Below are 27538 nucleotides of genomic sequence, written 5' to 3' on the forward strand. Positions count from 1 at the left end.
TTCAAATCATAGATATTTAGAGTGTCAGTCCACTTGTACTTTAGTCGACATTGTGCCTCTTTTATTACATTCGGATGCAATTTTTGTGTTTCATCGTCAATAAGAAGGTCCAAGTGAAACAGTAAACCTGAAGTGAAGCATCGGAATGTAAAACTGGACTCACAGGACAGTTTCAAATCATAGAAAGTTTGAGTGTCATTCCTCTTGAACTAAATTCGGCATTGTGCTTTTTGTATTACATTCGGATGCAATTTCTGTGTTTCATCGTCAATAAGAAGGTCCAAGTGATACAGTAAACCTGAATTGAAGCATCGGAATCTAAAACTGAACTCACAGGAGAGTTTCAAATCATAGAGGGTTAGAGTGTCAGTCCTCTTGTACTTAAGACGGCATTGTGCCTTTTGTATTAAATTCGGATGCAATTTCTGTGTTTCACCGTCAATAAGAAGGTCCAAGGGATACAGTAAACATGAAGTGAAGCATCTGAATCTAAAACTGGACTCACAGGGGAGGTTCAAATCATAGATAGTGAGTGTGTCAGTCCTCTTGTACTTAAGTCGGCATTGTGCCTTTTGTATTACATTCGGTTGCAATTTCTGTGTTTCATCGTCAATAAGAAGTTCCAAGGTACACAGTAAACCTGAAGTGAGGCAACGGAATCTAAAACTGGACTTACAGGAGAGGTTCAAATCATTGAAAGTTAGAGTGTTAGTCCGCTTGTGCTTATGTCGGCATTGTGCCTTTTGTATTAGATTCGGATGCAATTTCTGTGTTTCATAGTCAAAAAGAAGGTCCAAGGGATACAGTAAACCTGAAGTGAAGCATCGGAACCTAAAACTGGGCTCACAGGAGAGTTTCAAATCATAGAAAGTTAGAGTGTCAGTCCTCTTGTACTTAAGTCGGCATTGTGCCTTTTGTATTAAATTCGGATTCAATTTCTGAGATTATTCGTCAATAAGAAGGTCAAAGGTATACAGGAAACCTGAAGTGAAGCATCGGAATCTAAAACTGGATTCATAGGAGAGGTTCAAATCATAGAAAGTTAGAGTGTTAGTCCTCTTGTACTTAAGTCAGCATTGTGCCTTTTGAATTTAATTCCGATGCAATTTCTGTGTTTCATCGTCAATAAGAAGGTCCAAGGGATACGGTAAACCTTAAGTGAAGCATCGGAATCTAAAACTGGACTCTCAGGAGAGGTTCAAATCATAGAAAGTTAGTGTCAGTCCTCATGTACTAAAGTCGGCATTGTGCCTTTTGAATTTAATTCCGATGCAATTTGTGTGTTTCATCGTCAATAAGAAGTTCCAAGGTGTACAGTAAAACTGAAGTGAAGCATCGGATTCTAAAACTGGACTCACAGGAGGGGTTCAAATCATATAAAGTGAGAGTGTCAGTCCTCTTGTACCTAAATCGGCATTGTGCCTTTTGAATTTAAGTCCGATGCAATTTCTGTGTTTCATCGTCAATAAGAAGTTCCAAGGTGTACAGTAAACCTGAAGTGAAGCATCGGAATCAAAAACTGGACTCACAAGAGAGGTTCAAATCATAGAAAGTGAGAGTGTCAGTCCTCTTGTACTTAAGTCGACATTGTGCCTTTTGTATTATATTCGGATGCAATTTCTGTGTTTCATCGTCAATAAGAAGGTCCAAGGGATACAGTAAACCTGAAGTGAAGCATCGGAATCAGAAACTGCACTCCAGGGAGAGGTTCAAATCTTAGAAAGTTAGATTGTCTGTCCTCTTGTACTTAAGACGGCATTGTGCCTTTTGAATTTAATTCCGATGCAATTTCTATGTTTCATCGTCAATAAGAAGTTCCAAGGAATACAGTAAACCTGAAGTGAAGCATCGGAATCTAGAGCTGGACTCACAGGAGAGGTTCAAATCATAGAAATTTAGAGTGTCAGTCCTCTTGTATTGGTCGGCATTGTGCCTTTTGAGTTAAATTCCGATGCAATTTCTGTGTTTCATCGTCAATAAGAAGTTCCAAGGTACACAGTAAACCTGAAGTGAAGCATCGGAATCTAAAACTGGACTCACAGGAGAGGTTGAAATCATATAAAGTGAGAGTGTCAGTCCTCTTGTACTTAAATCGGCATTGTGCTTTTGTATTAAATTCAGATGCAATTTCTGTGTTTCATCGTCAAAAAAAAGTTCCAAGGTACACAGTAAACCTGAAGTGAAGCATCGGAATCAAAAACTGGACTCACAGAAGAAGTTCAAATCATAGAAAGTAAGAGTGTCAGTCCTCTTGTACATAAGTCGGCATTGTGGCTTTTGAATGTAATTCCGATGCAATTTCTGTGTTTCATCGTCAATAAGAAGTTCCAAGGGATACAGTAAACCTTAAGTGAAGCATCGGAATCTAAAACTGGACTCACAGGAGAGGTTCAAATCATAGAAAGTGAGTGTGTCAGTCCTCTTGTACTTAAGTCTGCATTGTGCCATTTGTATTAAATTCGGATGCAATTTCTGTGTTTCATCGTCAATAAGGAGGTCCAAGGGATACAGTAAACCTTAAGTGAAGCATCGGAATCTAAAACTGGACTCACAGGAGAGGTTCAAATCATAGAAAGTTAGATTGTCTGTCCTCTTGTACTTAAGTCGGCATTGTGCGTTTTGAATTTAATTCCGAAGCAATTTCTATGTTTCATCGTCAATAAGAAGTTCCAAGGTATATAGTAAACCTGAAATGAAGCATCGGAATCTTGAGCTGGACTCACAGGAGAAGTTCAAATCATAGATATTTAGAGTGTCAGTCCACTTGTACTTTAGTCGGCATTGTGCCTCTTGTATTAAATTCGGATGCAATTTTTGTGTTTCATCGTCAATAAGAAGGTCCAAGGGAAACAGTAAACCAGAAGATAAGCATCGGAATCTAAAACTGGACTCACAGGAGAGGTTCAAATCATAGAAAGATAGAGTGTCAGTCCGCTTGTACTTAAGTCGGCATTGTGCCTTTTGAATTTAATTCCGATGCAATTTATGTGTTTCATCGTCAATGAGAAGGTCCAAGGGATACAGTAAACCTGAAGTGAAGCATCGGAATCTAAAACTGGACTCACAGGAGAGTTTCAAATCATAGAAAGTTAGAGTGTCAGTCCTCTTGTACTTAAGTCGGCATTGTGCCTTTTGAATTTAATTCCGATGCAATTTCTGTGTTTCATCGTCAATAAGAAGTCACAAGGCACACAGTAAACCTGAAGTGAAGCATCAGAATCTAAAACTGGACTCACAGGAGAGGTTCAAATCATAGAAAGTTAGTGCCAGTCCTCATGTACTTAAGTCGGCATTGTGCCTTTTGAATTTAATTCCGTTGCAATGTCTGTGTTTCATCGTCAATAAGAAGGTCCAAGGGATACGGTAAACCTTAAGTGAAGCATCGGAATCTAAAACTGGACTCTCAGGAGAGGTTCAAATCATAGAAAGTTAGTGTCAGTCCTCATGTACTAAAGTCGGCATTGTGCCTTTTGAATTTAATTCCGATGCAATTTGTGTGTTTCATCGTCAATAAGAAGTTCCAAGGTGTACAGTAACACTGAAGTGAAGCATCGGATTCTAAAACTGGACTCACAGGAGGGGTTCAAATCATATAAAGTGAGAGTGTCAGTCCTCTTGTACCTAAATCGGCATTGTGCCTTTTGAATTTAAGTCCGATGCAATTTCTGTGTTTCATCGTCAATAAGAAGTTCCAAGGTGTACAGTAAACCTGAAGTGAAGCATCGGAATCTAAGACTGGACTCACAGGAGAGGTTCAAATCATATAAAGTGAGAGTGTCAGTCCTCTTGTACTTAAATCGGCATTGTGCATTTTGTATTAAATTCGGATGCAATTTCTGTGTTTCGTCGTCAATAAGAAGGTCCAAGGGATACAGTAAACCTGAAGTGAAGCATCGGAATCAGAAACTGCACTCCCAGGAGAGGTTCAAATCTTAGAAAGTTAGATTGTCTGTCCTCTTGTACTAAAGACGGCATTGTGCCTTTTGAATTTAATTCCGATGCAATTTCTATGTTTCATCGTCAATAAGAAGTTCCAAGGTATACAGTAAACCTGAAGTGAAGCATCGGAATCTAGAGCTGGACTCACAGGAGAGGTTCAAATCATAGAAATTTAGAGTGTCAGTCCTCTTGTACTGGTCGGCATTGTGCCTTTTGAGTTAAATTCCGATGCAATTTCTGTGTTTCTTCGTCAATAAGAAGTTCCAAGGTACACAGTAAACCTGAAGTGAAGCATCGGAATCTAAAACTGGACTCACAGGAGAGGTTCAAATCATATAAAGTGAGAGTGTCTGTCCTCTTGTACTTAAATCCTCATTGTGCTTTTGTATTAAATTCAGATGCAATTTCTGTGTTTCATCGTCAAAAAAAAGTTCCAAGGTACACAGTAAACCTGAAGTGAAGCATCGGAATCAAAAACTGGACTCACAGAAGAAGTTCAAATCATAGAAAGTAAGAGTGTCAGTCCTCTTGTACATAAGTCGGCATTGTGGCTTTTGAATGTAATTCCGATGCAATTTCTGTGTTTCATCGTCAATAAGAAGTTCCAAGGGATACAGTAAACCTTAAGTGAAGCATCGGAATCTAAAACTGGACTCACAGGAGAGGTTCAAATCATAGAAAGTGAGTGTGTCAGTCCTCTTGTAGTTAAGTCTGCATTGTGCCATTTGTATTAAATTCGGATGCAATTTCTGTGTTTCATCGTCAATAAGGAGGTCCAAGGGATACAGTAAACCTTAAGTGAAGCATCGGAATCTAAAACTGGACTCACAGGAGAGGTTCAAATCACAGAAAGTTAGATTGTCTTTCCTCTTGTACTTAAGTCGGCATTGTGCGTTTTGAATTTAATTCCGAAGCAATTTCTATGTTTCATCGTCAATAAGAAGTTCCAAGGTATATAGTAAACCTGAAATGAAGCATCGGAATCTAGAGCTGGACTCACAGGAGAAGTTCAAATCATAGATATTTAGAGTGTCACTCCACTTGTACTTTAGTCGGCATTGTGCCTCTTGTTTTAAATTCGGATGCAATTTTTGTGTTTCATCGTCAATAAGAAGGTCCAAGGGAAACAGTAAACCTGAAGTGAAGCATCGGAATCTAAAACTGGACTCACAGGAGAGGTTCAAATCATAGAAAGTTAGAGTGTCAGTCCGCTTGTACTTAAGTCGGCATTGTGCCTTTTGAATTTAAATCCGATGCAATTTATGTGTTTCATCGTCAATGAGAAGGTCCATGGGATACAGTAAACCTGAAGTGAAGCATCGGAATCTAAAACTGGACTCACAGGAGAGTTTCAAATCATAGAAAGTTAGAGTGTCAGTCCTCTTGTACCTAAATCGGCATTGTGCCTTTTGTATTAAATTCGGATGCAATTTTTGTGTTTTATCGTCAATAAGATGTTCCAAGGTACACAGTAAACCTGAAGTGAAGCATCGGAACTAAAACTGGACTCACAGGAGACGTTCAAATCTTTGAAAGTTAGAGTGTTAGTCCTCTTGTACTTAAGTCAGCATTGTGCGTTTTGAATTTAATTCCTACGCAATTCCTGTGTTTCATCGTCAATAAGAAGTTCCAAGGCATACAGTCTACCTGAAGTGAAGCATCGGAATCTAAAACTGGGCTCACAGGACAGGTTCAAATCATAGAAAGTTTGAGTGTCATTCCTCTTAAACTAAAATCGGCATTGTGCCTATTGTATTAAATTTGGATGCAATTTCTGTGTTTCATCGTCAATAAGAAGGTCCAAGGGATACAGTAAACCTGAAGTGAAGCACCGGAATCTAAAACTGAAGTCACGGGACAGTTTCAAATCATAGAGAGTTATAGTGTCAGTCCTCTTGTACATAAGACGGCATTGTGCCTTTTGTATTAAATTCGGATGCAATTTCTGTGTTTCATCGTCAATAAGAAGGTCCAAGGGATACAGTAAACATGAAGTGAAGCATCTGAATCTAAAACTGGTCTCACAGGAGAGGTTCAAATCATAGAAAGTTAGTGTCAGTCCTCATGTACCTAAGTCGGCATTGTGCCTTTTCAATTTAATTCCGTTGCAATTTCTGTGTTTCATCGTCAATAAGAAGTTCCAAGGTGTACAGTAAACCTGAAGTGAAGCATCTGAATCTGAAACTGGACTCACAAGAGAGGTTCAAATCATATAAAGTGAGAGTGACAGTCCTCTTGTACTTAAATCGGCATTGTGCCTTTTGTATAAAATTCGGATGCAATTTCTGTGTTTCATCGTCAATAAGAAGTTCCAAGGTACACAGTAAACCTGAAGTGAAGCATCGGAATCAAAAACTGGACTCACTGGAGAGGTTCAAATCATTGAAAGTTAGAGTGTCAGTCCGCTTGTGCTTATGTCGTCATTGTGCCTTTTGTATTAAATTCGGATGCAATTTCTGTGTTTCATCGTCAGAAAGAAGGTCCAAGGGATACAGTAAACCTGAAATGAAGCATCGGAATCTAAAACTGGGATCACAGGAGAGGTTCAAAACATAGAAAGTTAGTGTCAGTCCTCATGTACTTAAGTCCTCATTGTGCCTTTTGAATTTAATTCCGATGCCATTTCTGTGTTTAATCGTTAATAAGAAGTTCCAAGGTACACAGTAAACCTAAAGTGAAGCATCGGAATCTAAAACTGGACTCACAGGAGAGGTTCAAATCATAGAACGTTAGTGTCAGTCCTCATGTACTTAAGTCGGCATTGTGCCTTTTGAATTTAATTCCGTTGCAATTTCTGTGTTTCATCGTCAATAAGAAGTTCCAAGGTGTACAGTAAACCTGAAGTGAAGCATCTGAATCTGAAACTGGACTCACAGGAGAGGTTCAAATCATATAAAGTGAGAGTGTCAGTCCTCTTGTACATAAATCGGCATTGTGCCTTTTGTATAAAATTCGGATGCAATTTCTGTGTTTCATCGTCAATAAGAAGTTCCAAGGTACACAGTAAACCTGAAGTGAAGCATCGGAATCAAAAACTGGACTCACTGGAGAGGTTCAAATCATTGAAAGTTAGAGTGTCAGTCCGCTTGTGCTTATGTCGGCATTGTGCCTTTTGTATTAGATTCGGATGCAATTTCTGTGTTTCATCGTCAGAAAGAAGGTCCAAGGGATACAGTAAACCTGAAGTGAAGCATCGGAATCTAAAACTGGGCTCACAGGAGAGTTTCAAATCATAGAAAGTTAGAGTGTCAGTCCTCTAGTACTTAAGTCGGCATTGTGCCTTTTGTATTAAATTCGGATTCAATTTCTGAGTTTCTTCGTCAATAAGAAGGTCCAAAGTATAGAGGAAACCTGAAGTGAAGCATCGGAATCTAAAACTGGACTCATAGGAGAGGTTCAAATCATAGAAAGTCAGAGTGTCCGTCCTCTTGTACTTATGTCGGCGTTGTGCCCTTTGTATTAAATTCGGAAGCCATTTATGTTTTTCATCGTCAATAAGAAGGTACAAGGGATACAGTAAACCTGAAGTGAAGCATCGGAATCTAAAACTGGACTCACAGGAGAGTTTCAAATCATAGAACGTTAGATTGTCAGTCCTCTTGTACTTAAGTCGACATTGTGCCTTTTATATTAAATTCGGATGCAATTTCTGTGTTTCGTCGTCAATAAGAAGGTCCAAGGTATACAGTAAACCTGAAGTGAAGCATCGGAATCAAAAACTGGACTCCCAGGAGACGTTCAAATCTTAGAAAATTAGATTGTCTGTCCTCTTGTACATATGTCGGCACTATGCCTTTTGAATGTAATTCCGATGCAATTTCTGTGTTTCATCGTCAATAAGAAGGTCCAAGGGATACAGTAAATCTGAAGTGAAGCATCGGAATCTAAGACTGGACTCACAGGAGAGGTTCAATTCATATAAAGTGAGAGTGTCAGTCCTCTTGTACTTAAATCGGCATTGTGCCTTTTGTATTAAATTCGGATGCAATTTCTGTGTTTCATCGTCAGACAGAAGGTCCAAGGGATACAGTAAACCAGAAGTGAAGCATCGGAATCTAAAACTGGGCTCACAGGAGAGTTTCAAATCATAGAAAGTTAGAGTGTCAGTCCTCTTGTACTTAAGTCGGCATTGTGCCTTTTGTATTAAATTCGGATTCAATTTCTGAGTTTCTTCGTCAATAAGAGGGTCCGAAGTATACAGGAAACCTGAAGTGAAGCATCGGAATCTAAAACTGGACTCATAGAAGAGGTTCAAATCATAGAAAGTCAGAGTGTCCGTCCTCTTGTACTTATGTCGGCGTTGTGCCCTTTGTATTAAATTCGGAAGCCATTTATGTTTTTCATCGTCAATAAGAAGGTACAAGGGATACAGTAAACCTGAAGTGAAGCATCGGAATCTAAAACTGGACTCACAGGAGAGGTTCAAATCATAGAAAGTGAGTGTGTCAGTCCTCTTGTACTTAAGTCTGCATTGTGCCTTTGTATTAAATTCGGATGCAATATCTGTGTTTCATCGTCAATAAGAAGGTCCAAGGTGTACAGTAAACCTGAAGTGAAGCATCGGAATCAAAAACTGGACTCACAAGAGAGGTTCAAATCATAGAAAGTGAGAGTGTCAGTCCTCTTGTACTTAAGTCGGCATTGTGCCTTTTGAATTTAATTCCGTTGCAATATCTGTGTTTCATCGTCAATAAGAAGGTCCAATGTGTACAGTAAACCTGAAGTGAAGCATCGGAATCTATGACTGGACTCACAGGAGAGGTTCAAATCATATAAAGTGAGAGTGTCAGTCCTCTTGTACTTAAATCGGCATTGTGCCTTTGTATTAAATTCGGATGCAATATCTGTGTTTCATCGTCAATAAGAAGGTCCAAGGTGTACAGTAAACCTGAAGTGAAGCATCGGAATCTAAAACTGGACTCACAGGAGAGGTTCAAATCATAGAAAGTGAGTGTGTCAGTCCTCTTGTACTTAAGTCTGCATTGTGCCTTTGTATTAAATTCGGAAGCCATTTATGTTTTTCATCGTCAATAAGAAGGTACAAGGGATACAGTAAACCTGAAGTGAAGCATCGGAATCTAAAATTGGACTCACAGGAGAGGTTCAAATCATAGAAATTTAGAGTGTCAGTCCTCTTGTATTGGTCGGCATTGTGCCTTTTGAGTTAAATTCCGATGCAATTTCTGTGTTTCATCGTCAATAAGAAGTTCCAAGGTACACAGTAAACCTGAAGTGAAGCATCGGAATCTAAAACTGGACTCACAGGAGAGGTTGAAATCATATAAAGTGAGAGTGTCAGTCCTCTTGTACTTAAATCGGCATTGTGCTTTTGTATTAAATTCAGATGCAATTTCTGTGTTTCATCGTCAAAAAGAAGTTCCAAGGTACACAGTAAACCTGAAGTGAAGCATCGGAATCAAAAACTGGACTCACAGAAGAAGTTCAAATCTTAGAAAGTTAGAGTGTCAGTCCTCTTGTACATAAGTCGGCATTGTGCCTTTTGAATGTAATTCCGATGCAATTTCTGTGTTTCATCGTCAATAAGAAGTTCCAAGGGATACAGTAAACCATAAGTGAAGCATCGGAATCTAAAACTGGACTCACAGGAGAGGTTCAAATCATAGAAAGTGAGTGTGTCAGTCCTCTTGTACTTAAGTCTGCATTGTGCCATTTGTATTAAATTCAGATGCAATTTCTGTGTTTCATCGTCAATAAGGAGGTCCAAGGGATACAGTAAACCTTAAGTGAAGCATCGGAATCTAAAACTGGACTCACAGGAGAGGTTCAAATCATAGAAAGTTAGATTGTCTGTCCTCTTGTACTTAAGTCGGCATTGTGCGTTTTGAATTTAATTCCGAAGCAATTTCTATGTTTCATCGTCAATAAGAAGTTCCAAGGTATATAGTAAACCTGAAATGAAGCATCGGAATCTTGAGCTGGACTCACAGGAGAAGTTCAAATCATAGATATTTAGAGTGTCAGTCCACTTGTACTTTAGTCGGCATTGTGCCTCTTGTATTAAATTCGGATGCAATTTTTGTGTTTCATCGTCAATAAGAAGGTCCAAGGGAAACAGTAAACCAGAAGATAAGCATCGGAATCTAAAACTGGACTCACAGGAGAGGTTCAAATCATAGAAAGATAGAGTGTCAGTCCGCTTGTACTTAAGTCGGCATTGTGACTTTTGAATTTAATTCCGATGCAATTTATGTGTTTCATCGTCAATGAGAAGGTCCAAGGGATACAGTAAACCTGAAGTGAAGCATCGGAATCTAAAACTGGACTCACAGGAGAGTTTCAAATCATAGAAAGTTAGAGTGTCAGTCCTCTTGTACTTAAGTCGGCATTGTGCCTTTTGAATTTAATTCCGATGCAATTTCTGTGTTTCATCGTCAATAAGAAGTCACAAGGCACACAGTAAACCTGAAGTGAAGCATCAGAATCTAAAACTGGACTCACAGGAGAGGTTCAAATCATAGAAAGTTAGTGCCAGTCCTCATGTACTTAAGTCGGCATTGTGCCTTTTGAATTTAATTCCGTTGCAATGTCTGTGTTTCATCGTCAATATGAAGTTCCAAGGTGTACAGTAAAACTGAAGTGAAGCATCGGATTCTAAAACTGGACTCACAGGAGGGGTTCAAATCATATAAAGTGAGAGTGTCAGTCCTCTTGTACCTAAATCGGCATTGTGCCTTTTGTATTAAATTCGGATGCAATTTTTGTGTTTCATCGTCAATAAGATGTTCCAAGGTACACAGTAAACCTGAAGTGAAGCATCCGATCTAAAACTGGACTCACAGGAGACGTTCAAATCTTTGAAAGTTAGAGTGTTAGTCCTCTTGTACTTAAGTCAGCATTGTGCCTTTTGAATTTAATTCCGATGCAATTTCTGTGTTTCATCGTCAATAAGAAGGTCCAAGGGATACGGTAAACCTTAAGTGAAGCATCGGAATCTAAAACTGGACTCTCAGGAGAGGTTCAAATCATAGAAAGTTAGTGTCAGTCCTCATGTACTAAAGTCGGCATTGTGCCTTTTGAATTTAATTCCGATGCAATTTGTGTGTTTCATCGTCAATAAGAAGTTCCAAGGTGTACAGTAAAACTGAAGTGAAGCATCGGATTCTAAAACTGGACTCACAGGAGGGGTTCAAATCATATAAAGTGAGAGTGTCAGTCCTCTTGTACCTAAATCGGCATTGTGCCTTTTGAATTTAAGTCCGATGCAATTTCTGTGTTTCATCGTCAATAAGAAGTTCCAAGGTGTACAGTAAACCTGAAGTGAAGCATCGGAATCTAAGACTGGACTCACAGGAGAGGTTCAAATCATATAAAGTGAGAGTGTCAGTCCTCTTGTACTTAAATCGGCATTGTGCATTTTGTATTAAATTCGGATGCAATTTCTGTGTTTCATCGTCAATAAGAAGGTCCAAGGGATACAGTAAACCTGAAGTGAAGCATCGGAATCAGAAACTGCACTCCCAGGAGAGGTTCAAATCTTAGAAAGTTAGATTGTCTGTCCTCTTGTACTAAAGACGGCATTGTGCCTTTTGAATTTAATTCCGATGCAATTTCTATGTTTCATCGTCAATAAGAAGTTCCAAGGTATACAGTAAACCTGAAGTGAAGCATCGGAATCTAGAGCTGGACTCACAGGAGAGGTTCAAATCATAGAAATTTAGAGTGTCAGTCCTCTTGTACTGGTCGGCATTGTGCCTTTTGAGTTAAATTCCGATGCAATTTCTGTGTTTCTTCGTCAATAAGAAGTTCCAAGGTACACAGTAAACCTGAAGTGAAGCATCGGAATCTAAAACTGGACTCACAGGAGAGGTTCAAATCATATAAAGAGAGAGTGTCTGTCCTCTTGTACTTAAATCCTCATTGTGCTTTTGTATTAAATTCAGATGCAATTTCTGTGTTTCATCGTCAAAAAAAAGTTCCAAGGTACACAGTAAACCTGAAGTGAAGCATCGGAATCAAAAACTGGACTCACAGAAGAAGTTCAAATCATAGAAAGTAAGAGTGTCAGTCCTCTTGTACATAAGTCGGCATTGTGGCTTTTGAATGTAATTCCGATGCAATTTCTGTGTTTCATCGTCAATAAGAAGTTCCAAGAGATACAGTAAACCTTAAGTGAAGCATCGGAATCTAAAACTGGACTCACAGGAGAGGTTCAAATCATAGAAAGTGAGTGTGTCAGTCCTCTTGTAGTTAAGTCTGCATTGTGCCATTTGTATTAAATTCGGATGCAATTTCTGTGTTTCATCGTCAATAAGGAGGTCCAAGGGATACAGTAAACCTTAAGTGAAGCATCGGAATCTAAAACTGGACTCACAGGAGAGGTTCAAATCACAGAAAGTTAGATTGTCTTTCCTCTTGTACTTAAGTCGGCATTGTGCGTTTTGAATTTAATTCCGAAGCAATTTCTATGTTTCATCGTCAATAAGAAGTTCCAAGGTATATAGTAAACCTGAAATGAAGCATCGGAATCTAGAGCTAGACTCACAGGAGAAGTTCAAATCATAGATATTTAGAGTGTCAGTCCACTTGTACTTTAGTCGGCATTGTGCCTCTTGTTTTAAATTCGGATGCAATTTTTGTGTTTCATCGTCAATAAGAAGGTCCAAGGGAAACAGTAAACCTGAAGTGAAGCATCGGAATCTAAAACTGGACTCACAGGAGAGGTTCAAATCATAGAAAGTTAGAGTGTCAGTCCGCTTGTACTTAAGTCGGCATTGTGCCTTTTGAATTTAAATCCGATGCAATTTATGTGTTTCATCGTCAATGAGAAGGTCCATGGGATACAGTAAACCTGAAGTGAAGCATCGGAATCTAAAACTGGACTCACAGGAGAGTTTCAAATCATAGAAAGTTAGAGTGTCAGTCCTCTTGTACCTAAATCGGCATTGTGCCTTTTGTATTAAATTCGGATGCAATTTTTGTGTTTTATCGTCAATAAGATGTTCCAAGGTACACAGTAAACCTGAAGTGAAGCATCGGAACTAAAACTGGACTCACAGGAGACGTTCAAATCTTTGAAAGTTAGAGTGTTAGTCCTCTTGTACTTAAGTCAGCATTGTGCGTTTTGAATTTAATTCCTACGCAATTCCTGTGTTTCATCGTCAATAAGAAGTTCCAAGGCATACAGTCTACCTGAAGTGAAGCATCGGAATCTAAAACTGGGCTCACAGGACAGGTTCAAATCATAGAAAGTTTGAGTGTCATTCCTCTTAAACTAAAATCGGCATTGTGCCTATTGTATTAAATTTGGATGCAATTTCTGTGTTTCATCGTCAATAAGAAGGTCCAAGGGATACAGTAAACCTGAAGTGAAGCACCGGAATCTAAAACTGAAGTCACGGGACAGTTTCAAATCATAGAGAGTTATAGTGTCAGTCCTCTTGTACATAAGACGGCATTGTGCCTTTTGTATTAAATTCGGATGCAATTTCTGTGTTTCATCGTCAATAAGAAGGTCCAAGGGATACAGTAAACATGAAGTGAAGCATCTGAATCTAAAACTGGTCTCACAGGAGAGGTTCAAATCATAGAAAGTTAGTGTCAGTCCTCATGTACCTAAGTCGGCATTGTGCCTTTTCAATTTAATTCCGTTGCAATTTCTGTGTTTCATCGTCAATAAGAAGTTCCAAGGTGTACAGTAAACCTGAAGTGAAGCATCTGAATCTGAAACTGGACTCACAAGAGAGGTTCAAATCATATAAAGTGAGAGTGACAGTCCTCTTGTACTTAAATCGGCATTGTGCCTTTTGTATAAAATTCGGATGCAATTTCTGTGTTTCATCGTCAATAAGAAGTTCCAAGGTACACAGTAAACCTGAAGTGAAGCATCGGAATCAAAAACTGGACTCACTGGAGAGGTTCAAATCATTGAAAGTTAGAGTGTCAGTCCGCTTGTGCTTATGTCGTCATTGTGCCTTTTGTATTAGATTCGGATGCAATTTCTGTGTTTCATCGTCAGAAAGAAGGTCCAAGGGATACAGTAAACCTGAAATGAAGCATCGGAATCTAAAACTGGGATCACAGGAGAGGTTCAAAACATAGAAAGTTAGTGTCAGTCCTCATGTACTTAAGTCCTCATTGTGCCTTTTGAATTTAATTCCGATGCCATTTCTGTGTTTAATCGTTAATAAGAAGTTCCAAGGTACACAGTAAACCTAAAGTGAAGCATCGGAATCTAAAACTGGACTCACAGGAGAGGTTCAAATCATAGAAAGTTAGTGTCAGTCCTCATGTACTTAAGTCGGCATTGTGCCTTTTGAATTTAATTCCGTTGCAATTTCTGTGTTTCATCGTCAATAAGAAGTTCCAAGGTGTACAGTAAACCTGAAGTGAAGCATCTGAATCTGAAACTGGACTCACAGGAGAGGTTCAAATCATATAAAGTGAGAGTGTCAGTCCTCTTGTACATAAATCGGCATTGTGCCTTTTGTATAAAATTCGGATGCAATTTCTGTGTTTCATCGTCAATAAGAAGTTCCAAGGTACACAGTAAACCTGAAGTGAAGCATCGGAATCAAAAACTGGACTCACTGGAGAGGTTCAAATCATTGAAAGTTAGAGTGTCAGTCCGCTTGTGCTTATGTCGGCATTGTGCCTTTTGTATTAGATTCGGATGCAATTTCTGTGTTTCATCGTCAGAAAGAAGGTCCAAGGGATACAGTAAACCTGAAGTGAAGCATCGGAATCTAAAACTGGGCTCACAGGAGAGTTTCAAATCATAGAAAGTTAGAGTGTCAGTCCTCTAGTACTTAAGTCGGCATTGTGCCTTTTGTATTAAATTCGGATTCAATTTCTGAGTTTCTTCGTCAATAAGAAGGTCCAAAGTATAGAGGAAACCTGAAGTGAAGCATCGGAATCTAAAACTGGACTCATAGGAGAGGTTCAAATCATAGAAAGTCAGAGTGTCCGTCCTCTTGTACTTATGTCGGCGTTGTGCCCTTTGTATTAAATTCGGAAGCCATTTATGTTTTTCATCGTCAATAAGAAGGTACAAGGGATACAGTAAACCTGAAGTGAAGCATCGGAATCTAAAACTGGACTCACAGGAGAGTTTCAAATCATAGAATGTTAGATTGTCAGTCCTCTTGTACTTAAGTCGACATTGTGCCTTTTATATTAAATTCGGATGCAATTTCTGTGTTTCGTCGTCAATAAGAAGGTCCAAGGTATACAGTAAACCTGAAGTGAAGCATCGGAATCAAAAACTGGACTCCCAGGAGACGTTCAAATCTTAGAAAATTAGATTGTCTGTCCTCTTGTACATATGTCGGCACTATGCCTTTTGAATGTAATTCCGATGCAATTTCTGTGTTTCATCGTCAATAAGAAGGTCCAAGGGATACAGTAAACCTGAAGTGATGCATCGGAATCTAAAACTGGACTCACAGGAGAGGTTCAAATCACAGAAAGTGAGTATGTCAGTCCTCTTGTACTTAAGTCTGCATTGTGCCTTTTGTATTAAATTCGGATGCAATTTCTGTGTTTCATCGTCAATATGAAGGTCCAAGGGATACAGTAAACCTTAAGTGAAGCATCGGAATCTAAAACTGGACTCACAGGAGAGGTTCAAATCATAGAAAGTCAGATTGTCTGTCCTCTTGTACTTAAGTCGGCATTGTGCCTTTTGAATTTAATTCCGATGCAATTTCTATGTTTCATCGTCAATAAGAAGTTCCAAGGTATATAGTAAACCTGAAGTGAAGCATCGGAATCTAGAGCTGGACTCTCAGGAGAGGTTCAAATCATAGAAATTTAGAGTGTCAGTCCACTTGTACTTTATCGGCATTGTGCCTTTTGAATTTAATTCCGATGCAATTTCTGTGTTTCATCGTCAATAAGAAGTTCCAAGGTACACAATAAACCTGAAGTGAAGCATCGGAATCTAAAACTGGACTCACAGGAGAGGTTCAAATCATAGAAAGTTAGTGTCAGTCCTCATGTACTTAAGTCGGCATTGTGCCTTTTGAATTTAATTCCGTTGCAATATCTGTGTTTCATCGTCAATAAGAAGGTCCAATGTGTACAGTAAACCTGAAGTGAAGCATCGGAATCTAAGACTGGACTCACAGGAGAGGTTCAATTCATATAAAGTGAGAGTGTCAGTCCTCTTGTACTTAAATCGGCATTGTGCCTTTTGTATTAAATTCGGATGCAATTTCTGTGTTTCATCGTCAGACAGAAGCTCCAAGGGATACAGTAAACCAGAAGTGAAGCATCGGAATCTAAAACTGGGCTCACAGGAGAGTTTCAAATCATAGAAAGTTAGAGTGTCAGTCCTCTTGTACTTAAGTCGGCATTGTGCCTTTTGTATTAAATTCGGATTCAATTTCTGAGTTTCTTCGTCAATAAGAGGGTCCGAAGTATACAGGAAACCTGAAGTGAAGCATCGGAATCTAAAACTGGACTCATAGAAGAGGTTCAAATCGTAGAAAGTCAGAGTGTCCGTCCTCTTGTACTTATGTCGGCGTTGTGCCCTTTGTATTAAATTCGGAAGCCATTTATGTTTTTCATCGTCAATAAGAAGGTACAAGGAATACAGTAAACCTGAAGTGAAGCATCGGAATCTAAAACTGGACTCACAGGAGAGGTTCAAATCATAGAAAGTGAGTGTGTCAGTCCTCTTGTACTTAAGTCTGCATTGTGCCTTTGTATTAAATTCGGATGCAATATCTGTGTTTCATCGTCAATAAGAAGGTCCAAGGTGTACAGTAAACCTGAAGTGAAGCATCGGAATCAAAAACTGGACTCACAAGAGAGGTTCAAATCATAGAAAGTGAGAGTGTCAGTCCTCTTGTACTTAAGTCGGCATTGTGCCTTTTGAATTTAATTCCGTTGCAATATCTGTGTTTCATCGTCAATAAGAAGGTCCAATGTGTACAGTAAACCTGAAGTGAAGCATCGGAATCTATGACTGGACTCACAGGAGAGGTTCAAATCATATAAAGTGAGAGTGTCAGTCCTCTTGTACTTAAATCGGCATTGTGCCTTTGTATTAAATTCGGATGCAATATCTGTGTTTCATCGTCAATAAGAAGGTCCAAGGTGTACAGTAAACCTGAAGTGAAGCATCGGAATCTAAAACTGGACTCACAGGAGAGGTTCAAATCATAGAAAGTGAGTGTGTCAGTCCTCTTGTACTTAAGTCTGCATTGTGCCTTTGTATTAAATTCGGAAGCCATTTATGTTTTTCATCGTCAATAAGAAGGTACAAGGGATACAGTAAACCTGAAGTGAAGCATCGGAATCTAAAATTGGACTCACAGGAGAGGTTCAAATCATAGAAAGTGAGTGTGTCAGTCCTCTTGTACTTAAGTCTGCATTGTGCCATTGTATTAAATTCGGATGCAATATCTGTGTTTCATCGTCAATAAGGAGGTCCAAGGTGTACAGTAAACCTGAAGTGAAGCATCGGAATCAAAAACTGGACTCACAAGAGAGGTTCAAATCATAGAAGGTTAGTGTCAGTCCTCATGTACTTAAGTCGGCATTGTGCCTTTTGAATTTAATTCCGTTGCAATATCTGTGTTTCATCGTCAATAAGAAGGTCCAATGTGTACAGTAAACCTGAAGTGAAGCATCGGAATCTAAGACTGGACTCACAGGAGAGGTTCAAATCATATAAAGTGAGAGTGTCAGTCCTCTTGTACTTAAATCGGCATTGTGCCTTTTGTATTAAATTCGGATGCAATTTCTGTGTTTCATCGTCAATAAGAAGGTCCAAGGGATACAGTAAACCTGAAGTGAAGCACCGGAATCTAAAACTGAAGTCACGGGACAGTTTCAAATCATAGAGAGTTATAGTGTCAGTCCTCTTGTACATAAGACGGCATTGTGCCTTTTGTATTAAATTCGGATGCAATTTCTGTGTTTCATCGTCAATAAGAAGGTCCAAGGGATACAGTAAACATGAAGTGAAGCATCTGAATCTAAAACTGGACTCACAGGAGAGGTTCAAATCATAGAAAGTTAGAGTGTCAGTCCTCTTGTACTTAAGTCGGCATTGTGCCTTTTGCATTTAATTCCGATGCAATTTCTGTGTTTCATTGTTAATGAGAAGGTCCAAGGGATACAGTACACCTGAATTGAATCATCGGAATCTAAAACTGGACTCACAGGAGAGTTTCAAATCATAGAAAGTTAGAGTGTCAGTCCTCTTGTACTTAAGTCGGCATTGTGCCTTTTGAATTTAATTCCGATGCAATTTCTGTGTGTCATCGTCAATAAGAAGTTCCAAGGTACACAATAAACCTGAAGTGAAGCATCGGAATCTAAAACTGGACTCACAGGAGAGGTTCAAATCATAGAAAGTTAGTGTCAGTCCTCATGTACTTAAGTCGGCATTGTGCCTTTTGAATTTAATTCCGTTGCAATATCTGTGTTTCATCGTCAATAAGAAGGTCCATTGTGTACAGTAAACCTGAAGTGAAGCATCGGAATCTAAGACTGGACTCACAGGAGAGGTTCAATTCATATAAAGTGAGAGTGTCAGTCCTCTTGTACTTAAATCGGCATTGTGCCTTTTGTATTAAATTCGGATGCAATTTCTGTGTTTCATCGTCAGACAGAAGGTCCAAGGGATACAGTAAACCAGAAGTGAAGCATCGGAATCTAAAACTGGGCTCACAGGAGAGTTTCAAATCATAGAAAGTTAGAGTGTCAGTCCTCTTGTACTTAAGTCGGCATTGTGCCTTTTGTATTAAATTCGGATTCAATTTCTGAGTTTCTTCGTCAATAAGAGGGTCCGAAGTATACAGGAAACCTGAAGTGAAGCATCGGAATCTAAAACTGGACTCATAGAAGAGGTTCAAATCATAGAAAGTCAGAGTGTCCGTCCTCTTGTACTTATGTCGGCGTTGTGCCCTTTGTATTAAATTCGGAAGCCATTTATGTTTTTCATCGTCAATAAGAAGGTACAAGGGATACAGTAAACCTGAAGTGAAGCATCGGAATCTAAAACTGGACTCACAGGAGAGTTTCAAATCATAGAATGTTAGATTGTCAGTCCTCTTGTACTTAAGTCGACATTGTGCCTTTTATATTAAATTCGGATGCAATTTCTGTGTTTCGTCGTCAATAAGAAGGTCCAAGGTATACAGTAAACCTGAAGTGCAGCATCGGAATCAAAAACTGGACTCCCAGGAGACGTTCAAATCTTAGAAAATTAGATTGTCTGTCCTCTTGTACAAATGTCGGCACTATGCCTTTTGAATGTAATTCCGATGCAATTTCTGTGTTTCATCGTCAATAAGAAGGTCCAAGGGATACAGTAAACCTGAAGTGATGCATCGGAATCTAAAACTGGACTCACAGGATAGGTTCAAATCACAGAAAGTGAGTATGTCAGTCCTCTTGTACTTAAGTCTGCATTGTGCCTTTTGTATTAAATTCGGATGCAATTTCTGTGTTTCATCGTCAATATGAAGGTCCAAGGGATACAGTAAACCTTAAGTGAAGCATCGGAATCTAAAACTGGACTCACAGGAGAGGTTCAAATCATAGAAAGTCAGATTGTCTGTCCTCTTGTACTTAAGTCGGCATTGTGCCTTTTGAATTTAATTCCGATGCAATTTCTATGTTTCATCGTCAATAAGAAGTTCCAAGGTATATAGTAAACCTGAAGTGAAGCATCGGAATCTAGAGCTGGACTCACAGGAGAGGTTCAAATCATAGAAATTTAGAGTGTCAGTCCACTTGTACTTTATCGGCATTGTGCCTCTAGTATTAAATTCGGATGCAATTTTTGTGTTTCATCGTCAATAAGAAGGTCCAAGGGAAACAGTAAACCTGAAGTGAAGCATCGGAATCTAAAACTGGACTCACAGGAGAGGTTCAAATCATAGAAAGTTAGAGTGTCAGTGCTCTTGTACTTAAGTCGGCATTGTGCCTTTTGCATTTAATTCCGATGCAATTTCTGTGTTTCATTGTTAATGAGAAGGTCCAAGGGATACAGTAAACCTGAGTTGAATCATCGGAATCTAAAACTGGACTCACAGGAGAGTTTCAAATCATAGAAAGTTAGAGTGTCAGTCCTCTTGTACTTAAGTCGGCATTGTGCCTTTTGAATTTAATTCCGATGCAATTTCTGTGTTTCATCGTCAATAAGAAGTTCCAAGGTACACAATAAACCTGAAGTGAAGCATCGGAATCTAAAACTGGACTCACAGGAGAGGTTCAAATCATAGAAAGTTAGTGTCAGTCCTCATGTACTTAAGTCGGCATTGTGCCTTTTGAATTTAATTCCGTTGCAATATCTGTGTTTCATCGTCAATAAGAAGGTCCAATGTGTACAGTAAACCTGAAGTGAAGCATCGGAATCTAAGACTGGACTCACAGGAGAGGTTCAATTCATGTAAAGTGAGAGTGTCAGTCCTCTTGTACTTAAATCGGCATTGTGCCTTTTGTATTAAATTCGGATGCAATTTCTGTGTTTCATCGTCAGACAGAAGGTCCAAGGGATACAGTAAACCAGAAGTGAAGCATCGGAATCTAAAACTGGGCTCACAGGAGAGTTTCAAATCATAGAAAGTTAGAGTGTCAGTCCTCTTGTACTTAAGTCGGCATTGTGCCTTTTGTATTAAATTCGGATTCAATTTCTGAGTTTCTTCGTCAATAAGAGGGTCCGAAGTATACAGGAAACCTGAAGTGAAGCATCGGAATCTAAAACTGGACTCATAGAAGAGGTTCAAATCATAGAAAGTCAGAGTGTCCGTCCTCTTGTACTTATGTCGGCGTTGTGCCCTTTGTATTAAATTCGGAAGCCATTTATGTTTTTCATCGTCAATAAGAAGGTACAAGGGATACAGTAAACCTGAAGTGAAGCATCGGAATCTAAAACTGGACTCACAGGAGAGGTTCAAATCATAGAAAGTGAGTGTGTCAGTCCTCTTGTACTTAAGTCTGCATTGTGCCTTTGTATTAAATTCGGATGCAATATCTATGTTTCATCGTCAATTAGAAGGTCCAAGGTGTACAGTAAACCTGAAGTGAAGCATAGGAATCAAAAACTGGACTCACAAGAGAGGTTCAAATCATAGAAAGTGAGAGTGTCAGTCCTCTTGTACTTAAGTCGGCATTGTGCCTTTTGAATTTAATTCCGTTGCAATATCTGTGTTTCATCGTCAATAAGAAGGTCCAATGTGTACAGTAAACCTGAAGTGAAGCATCGGAATCTATGACTGGACTCACAGGAGAGGTTCAAATCATATAAAGTGAGAGTGTCAGTCCTCTTGTACTTAAATCGGCATTGTGCCTTTGTATTAAATAAGGATGCAATATCTGTGTTTCATCGTCAATAAGAAGGTCCAAGGTGTACAGTAAACCTGAAGTGAAGCATCGGAATCTAAAACTGGACTCACAGGAGAGGTTCAAATCATAGAAAGTGAGTGTGTCAGTCCTCTTGTACTTAAGTCTGCATTGTGCCTTTGTATTAAATTCGGAAGCCATTTATGTTTTTCATCGTCAATAAGAAGGTACAAGGGATACAGTAAACCTGAAGTGAAGCATCGGAATCTAAAATTGGACTCACAGGAGAGGTTCAAATCATAGAAAGTGAGTGTGTCAGTCCTCTTGTACTTAAGTCTGCATTGTGCCATTGTATTAAATTCGGATGCAATATCTGTGTTTCATCGTCAATAAGGAGGTCCAAGGTGTACAGTAAACCTGAAGTGAAGCATCGGAATCAAAAACTGGACTCACAAGAGAGGTTCAAATCATAGAAAGTTAGTGTCAGTCCTCATGTACTTAAGTCGGCATTGTGCCTTTTGAATTTAATTCCGTTGCAATATCTGTGTTTCATCGTCAATAAGAAGGTCCAATGTGTACAGTAAACCTGAAGTGAAGCATCGGAATCTAAGACAGGACTCACAGGAGAGGTTCAAATCATATAAAGTGAGAGTGTCAGTCCTCTTGTACTTAAATCGGCATTGTGCCTTTTGTATTAAATTCGGATGCAATTTCTGTGTTTCATCGTCAATAAGAAGGTCCAAGGGATACAGTAAACCTGAAGTGAAGCACCGGAATCTAAAACTGAAGTCACGGGACAGTTTCAAATCATAGAGAGTTATAGTGTCAGTCCTCTTGTACATAAGACGGCATTGTGCCTTTTGTATTAAATTCGGATGCAATTTCTGTGTTTCATCGTCAATAAGAAGGTCCAAGGGATACAGTAAACATGAAGTGAAGCATCTGAATCTAAAACTGGACTCACAGGAGAGGTTCAAATCATAGAAAGTTAGAGTGTCAGTCCTCTTGTACTTAAGTCGGCATTGTGCCTTTTGCATTTAATTCCGATGCAATTTCTGTGTTTCATTGTTAATGAGAAGGTCCAAGGGATACAGTACACCTGAATTGAATCATCGGAATCTAAAACTGGACTCACAGGAGAGTTTCAAATCATAGAAAGTTAGAGTGTCAGTCCTCTTGTACTTAAGTCGGCATTGTGCCTTTTGAATTTAATTCCGATGCAATTTCTGTGTTTCATCGTCAATAAGAAGTTCCAAGGTACACAATAAACCTGAAGTGAAGCATCGGAATCTAAAACTGGACTCACAGGAGAGGTTCAAATCATAGAAAATTAGTGTCAGTCCTCATGTACTTAATTCGGCATTGTGCCTTTTGAATTTAATTCCGTTGCAATATCTGTGTTTCATCGTCAATAAGAAGGTCCAAGGTGTACAGTAAACCTGAAGTGAAGCATCGGAATGTTAGACTGGACTCACAGGAGAGGTTCAAATCATATAAAGTGAGAGTGTCAGTCCTCTTGTACTTAAATCGGCATTGTGCCTTTTGTATTAAATTCGGATGCAATTTCTGTGTTTCATCGTCAATAAGAAGGTCCAAGGTATACAGTAAACCTGAAGTGAAGCATCGGAATCTAAAACTGGACTCACAGTAGAGGTTCAAATCATAGAAATTTAGAGTGTCAGTCCTCTTGTACTTAAGTCGGCATTGTGCCTTTTGTATTAAATTCGGATGCATTTTCTGTGATTCATCGTCAATAAGAATGTCCAAGGGATACAGTTAACCTGAAGTGAAGCATCGGAATCCAAAACTGGACTCACCGGAGAGGTTCAAATCATTGAAAGTGAGAGTGTCAGTCCTCTTGTATTTAAGTCGGCATTGTGCCTTTTGTATTAAATTCGCATGCAATCTCTATGTTTCATCGTCAATAAGAAGGTCCGTGGGAGACAGTAAACATGAAGTGAAGCATCGGAATCTAAAACTGGACTCACAGGAGAGTTTCAAATCGTAGAAAGTTAGAGTGTCAGTCCTCTTGTACTTAAGTCGGCATTGTGCCTTTTGTATTAAATTCGGATGCAATTTCTGAGTTTCTTCGTCAATAAGAAGGTCCAAGGTATACAGGAAACCTGAAGTGAGCAGCGGAATCTAAAACTGGACTCATAAGAGAGGTTTAAATCATAGAAAGTTAGAGTGTCCGTCCTCTTGTACTTAAGTCGGCGTTGTGCCCTTTGTATTAAATTCGGAAGCCATTTATGTTTTTCATCGTCAATAAGAAGGTACAAGGGATACAGTAAACCTGAAGTGAAGCATCGGAATCTAAAACTGGACTCACAGGAGAGGTTCAAATCATAGAAAGTGAGTGTGTCAGTCCTCTTGTACTTAAGTCTGCATTGTGCCTTTTGTATTTAATTCGGATGCAACTTCTGTGTTTAATCGTCAATAAGAAGGTCCAAGGGATACAGTAAGCCTTAAGTGAAGCATCGGAATCTAAAACTGGACTCACAGGAGAGGTTCAAATCATAGATATTTGGATTATCTGTCCTCTTGTACTTAAGTCGGCATTGTGCCTTTTGAATTTAATTCCGATGCAATTTCTATGTTTCATCGTCAATAAGATGTTCCAAGGTATATAGTAAACCTGAAGTGAAGCATCGGAATATAGAGCTGGACTTACAGGGGAGGTTCAAATCATAGAAATTTAGAGTGTCAGTCCACTTGTACTTTAGTCGGCACTGTGCCTTTTGATTTTAATTCCGTTGCAATTTCTGTGTTTCATCGTCAATAAGAAGTTTCAAGGTGTACAGTAAACCTGAAGTACAGCATCGGAATCTAAAACTGGACTCACAGGAGGGGTTCAAATCATATAAAGTGAGAGTGTCAGTCCTCTTGTACTTAAATCGGCATTGTGCCTTTTGTATGAAATTCGGATGCAATTTCTGTGTTTCATCGTCAATTAGAAGTTCCAAGGTACACAGTATACCTGAAGTGAAGCATCGGAATCTAAAACTGGACTCACTGGAGAGGTTCAAATCATTGAAAGTTTGAGTGTTAGTTCTCTTGTACTTAAGTCGGCATTGTGCCTTTTGAATTTAATTCCGATGCAATTTCTGTGTTTCATCGTCAATAAGCAGGTCCAAGGGATACAGTTAGCCTGAAGTGAAGCATCGGAATCTAAAACTGGACTCACAGGAGAGTTTCAAATCATGGAAGTTAGAGTGTCAGTCCTCTTGTACTTAAGTCGGCATTGTGCCTTTTGAATTTAATTCCGATGCAATTTCTGTGTTTCATCGTCAATAAGAAGTTCCAAGGTACACAGTAATCCTGAAGTGAAGCATCGGAATCTAAAACTGGACTCACAGGAGAGGTTGAAATCATAGTAAGTTAGTGTAAGTCGTCATGTACTTAAGTCGGCATTGTGCTTTTTGTATTAAATTCGGATGCAATTTCTGTGTTTTCGTCTATAAGAAGGTCCAAGGGATACAGTAAATCTGAAGTGGTGCATCGGAATCTAAAACTGGACTCACAGGAGAAGTTCAAACCATAGAAAGTGAGAGTGTCAGTCCTCTTGTACTTAAGTCGGCATTGTGCCTTTTGTATTAAATTCGGAGGAATTTTCTGTGTTTCATCGTCAATAAGAAGGTCCAAGGGATACAGAAAACATGAAGTGAAGCGTCGGAATCTAAAACTGGACTCACAGAAGAGTTTCAAATCATAGAAAGTTAGAGTGTCAGTCGTCTTGTACTTACGTCGGCATTGTGCGTTTTGAATTTAATTCCTATGCAATTCCTCTGTTTCATCGTCAATAAGAAGTTCCAAGGCATACAGTCTACCTGAAGTGAAGCATCGGAATATAAAACTGGACTCACAGGACAGGTTCAAATCATAGAAAGTTAGAGTGTCAGTCCTCTTGAACTGAAATCGGCATTGTGCCTTTTGTATTATGTTCGGATGCAATTTCTGTTTTTCATCGTCAATAAGAAGGTCCAAGGGATACAGTAAACCTGAAGTGAAGCATCTGAATCTAAAACTGAACTCACAGGAGAGGCTCAAATCATAGAAAGTGAGTGTGTCAATCCTCTTGTACTTAAGTCGGCATTGTGCCTTTTGTATTAGGTTTGGATGCAATTTCTGTGTTTCATCGTCAATAAGAAGGTCCAAGAGATACAGTAAACCTTAAGTGAAGCATCGGAATCTAAAACTGGACTCACAGGAGAGGTTCAAATCATAGAAAGTGAGTGTGTCAGTCCTCTTGTACTTAAGTCGGCATTGTGCCATTTGTATTAAGTTTGGATGCAATTTCTGTGTTTCATCGTCAATAAGAAGGTCCAAGGGATACAGTAAACCTTAAGTGAAGCATCGGAATCTAAAACTGGACTCACAGGAGAAGTTCAAACCATAGAAAGTGAGAGTGTCGGTCCTCTTGTACTTAAGTCGGCATTGTGCCTTTTGTATTAAATTCGGATGCAATTTCTGTGTTTCATCGTCAATTAGAAAGTCTAAGGGGTACAGTAGACCTGAAGTGAAGCATCGGAATCTAAAACTGGACTCACAGAACACTTTCAAATCATAGAGAGTTAGAGTGTCCGTCCTCTTGTACTTAAGTCGGCGTTGTGCCCTTTGTATTAAATTCGGAAGCCACTTATGTTTTTCATCGTCAATAAGAAGGTACAAGGGATACAGTAAACCTGAAGTGAAGCATCGGAATCTAAAACTGGACTCACAGGAGAGGTTCAAATCATAGAAAGTGAGTGTGTCAGTCCTCTTGTACTTAAGTCTGCATTGTGCCTTTTGTATTAAATTCGGATGCAATTTCTGTGTTTCATCGTCAATAAGAAGGTCCAAGCGATACAGTACACCTTAAGTGAAGCATCGGAATCTATAACTGGACTCACCAGAGATCTTCAAATCATAGAAAGTTAGTGTCAGTCCTCATGTACTTACGTCGGCATTGTGCCCTTTGAATTAACACCGTTGCAATTTCTGTGTTTCATCGTCAATAAGAAGTTCCAAGGTGTACAGTAAACCTGAAGTGAAGCGTTGGAATCTAAAACTGGACCCACAGTAGAGGTTCAAATCATAGAAAGTGAGAGTGTCAGTCCTCTTGTACTTAAGTCGACATTGTGCCTTTTGTATTAAATTCGGATGCAATTTCTGTGTTTCATCGTCAATAAGAAGGTCCAAGGGATACAGTAAACCTGAAGTGAAGCATCGGAATCTAGAACTGGACTCACAGGAGGGTTTCAAATCATAGAGAGTCAGAGTGTCAGTCCTCTTGTACTTAAGACGGCACTGTGCCTTTTGTATTAAATTCGGATGCAATTTCTGTGTTTCATCGTCAATAAGAAGGTCCAAGGAATACAGTAAACCTGAAGTGAAGCAACGGAATCAAAAACTGGACTCCCAGGAGAGGTTCAAATCATAGAAAGTGAGTGTGTCAGTCCTCTTGTACTTAAGTCGTCATTGTACCTTTTGTATTAATTTCGGTTGCAACTTCTTTGTTTCATCGTCATTAAGAAGGTCCAAGGGAAACAGTAAACCTTAAGTGAAGCATCGGAATCTAAAACTGGACTCACAGGAGAGGTTCAAATCATAGAAAGTTAGTGTCAGTCCTCATGTACTTAAGTCGGTATTGTGCTTTTTCAATTTAATTCCGTTGCAATTTCTGTGTTTCATCGTCAATAAGAAGGTCCAAGGTGTACAGTAAACCTGAAGTGAAGCATCGGAATCTAAAACTGGACTCACAGGAGAGGTTCAAATCATAAAAAGTGAGAGTGTCAGTCCTCTTGTACTTAAATCGGCATTGTGCCTTTTGTATTAAATTCGAATGCAATTTCTGTTTTTCATCGTCAATAAGAATTTCCAAGGTACACAGTAAACCTGAAGTGAAGCATCGGAATCTACAACTGGACTCACTGGAGAGGTTCAAACCATTGAAAGTTGGAGTGTCCGTCCGCTTGTGCTTATGTCGGCATTGTGCCTTTTGGATTAGATTCGGATGCAATTTCTGTGTTTCATCGACAAAATGAAGGTCCAAGTGATACAGTAAACATGAAGTGAAGCATCGGAATCTAAAACTGGGCTGACAGGTGAGTTTAAAATCATAGAAAGTTAGAGTGTCAGTCCTCTTGTACTGAAGTCGGCATTGTGCCCTTTGTATTAAATTCGGATGCAATTTCTTAGTTTCTTCGTCAATAACAAGGTCCAAGGTATAAAATAAACCTGAAGTGAAGCATCGGAATCTAAAACTGGACTCATAGGAGAGGTTCATATCATAGAAATTTAGAGTGTCCGTCCTCTTGTACTTAAGTCGGCGTTGTACCCATTGTATTAAATTCGGATGCCA

Source organism: Schistocerca serialis, unplaced genomic scaffold (assembly GCF_023864345.2).
Source record: "Schistocerca serialis cubense isolate TAMUIC-IGC-003099 unplaced genomic scaffold, iqSchSeri2.2 HiC_scaffold_1362, whole genome shotgun sequence".
Taxonomy (NCBI): domain Eukaryota; kingdom Metazoa; phylum Arthropoda; class Insecta; order Orthoptera; family Acrididae; genus Schistocerca; species Schistocerca serialis.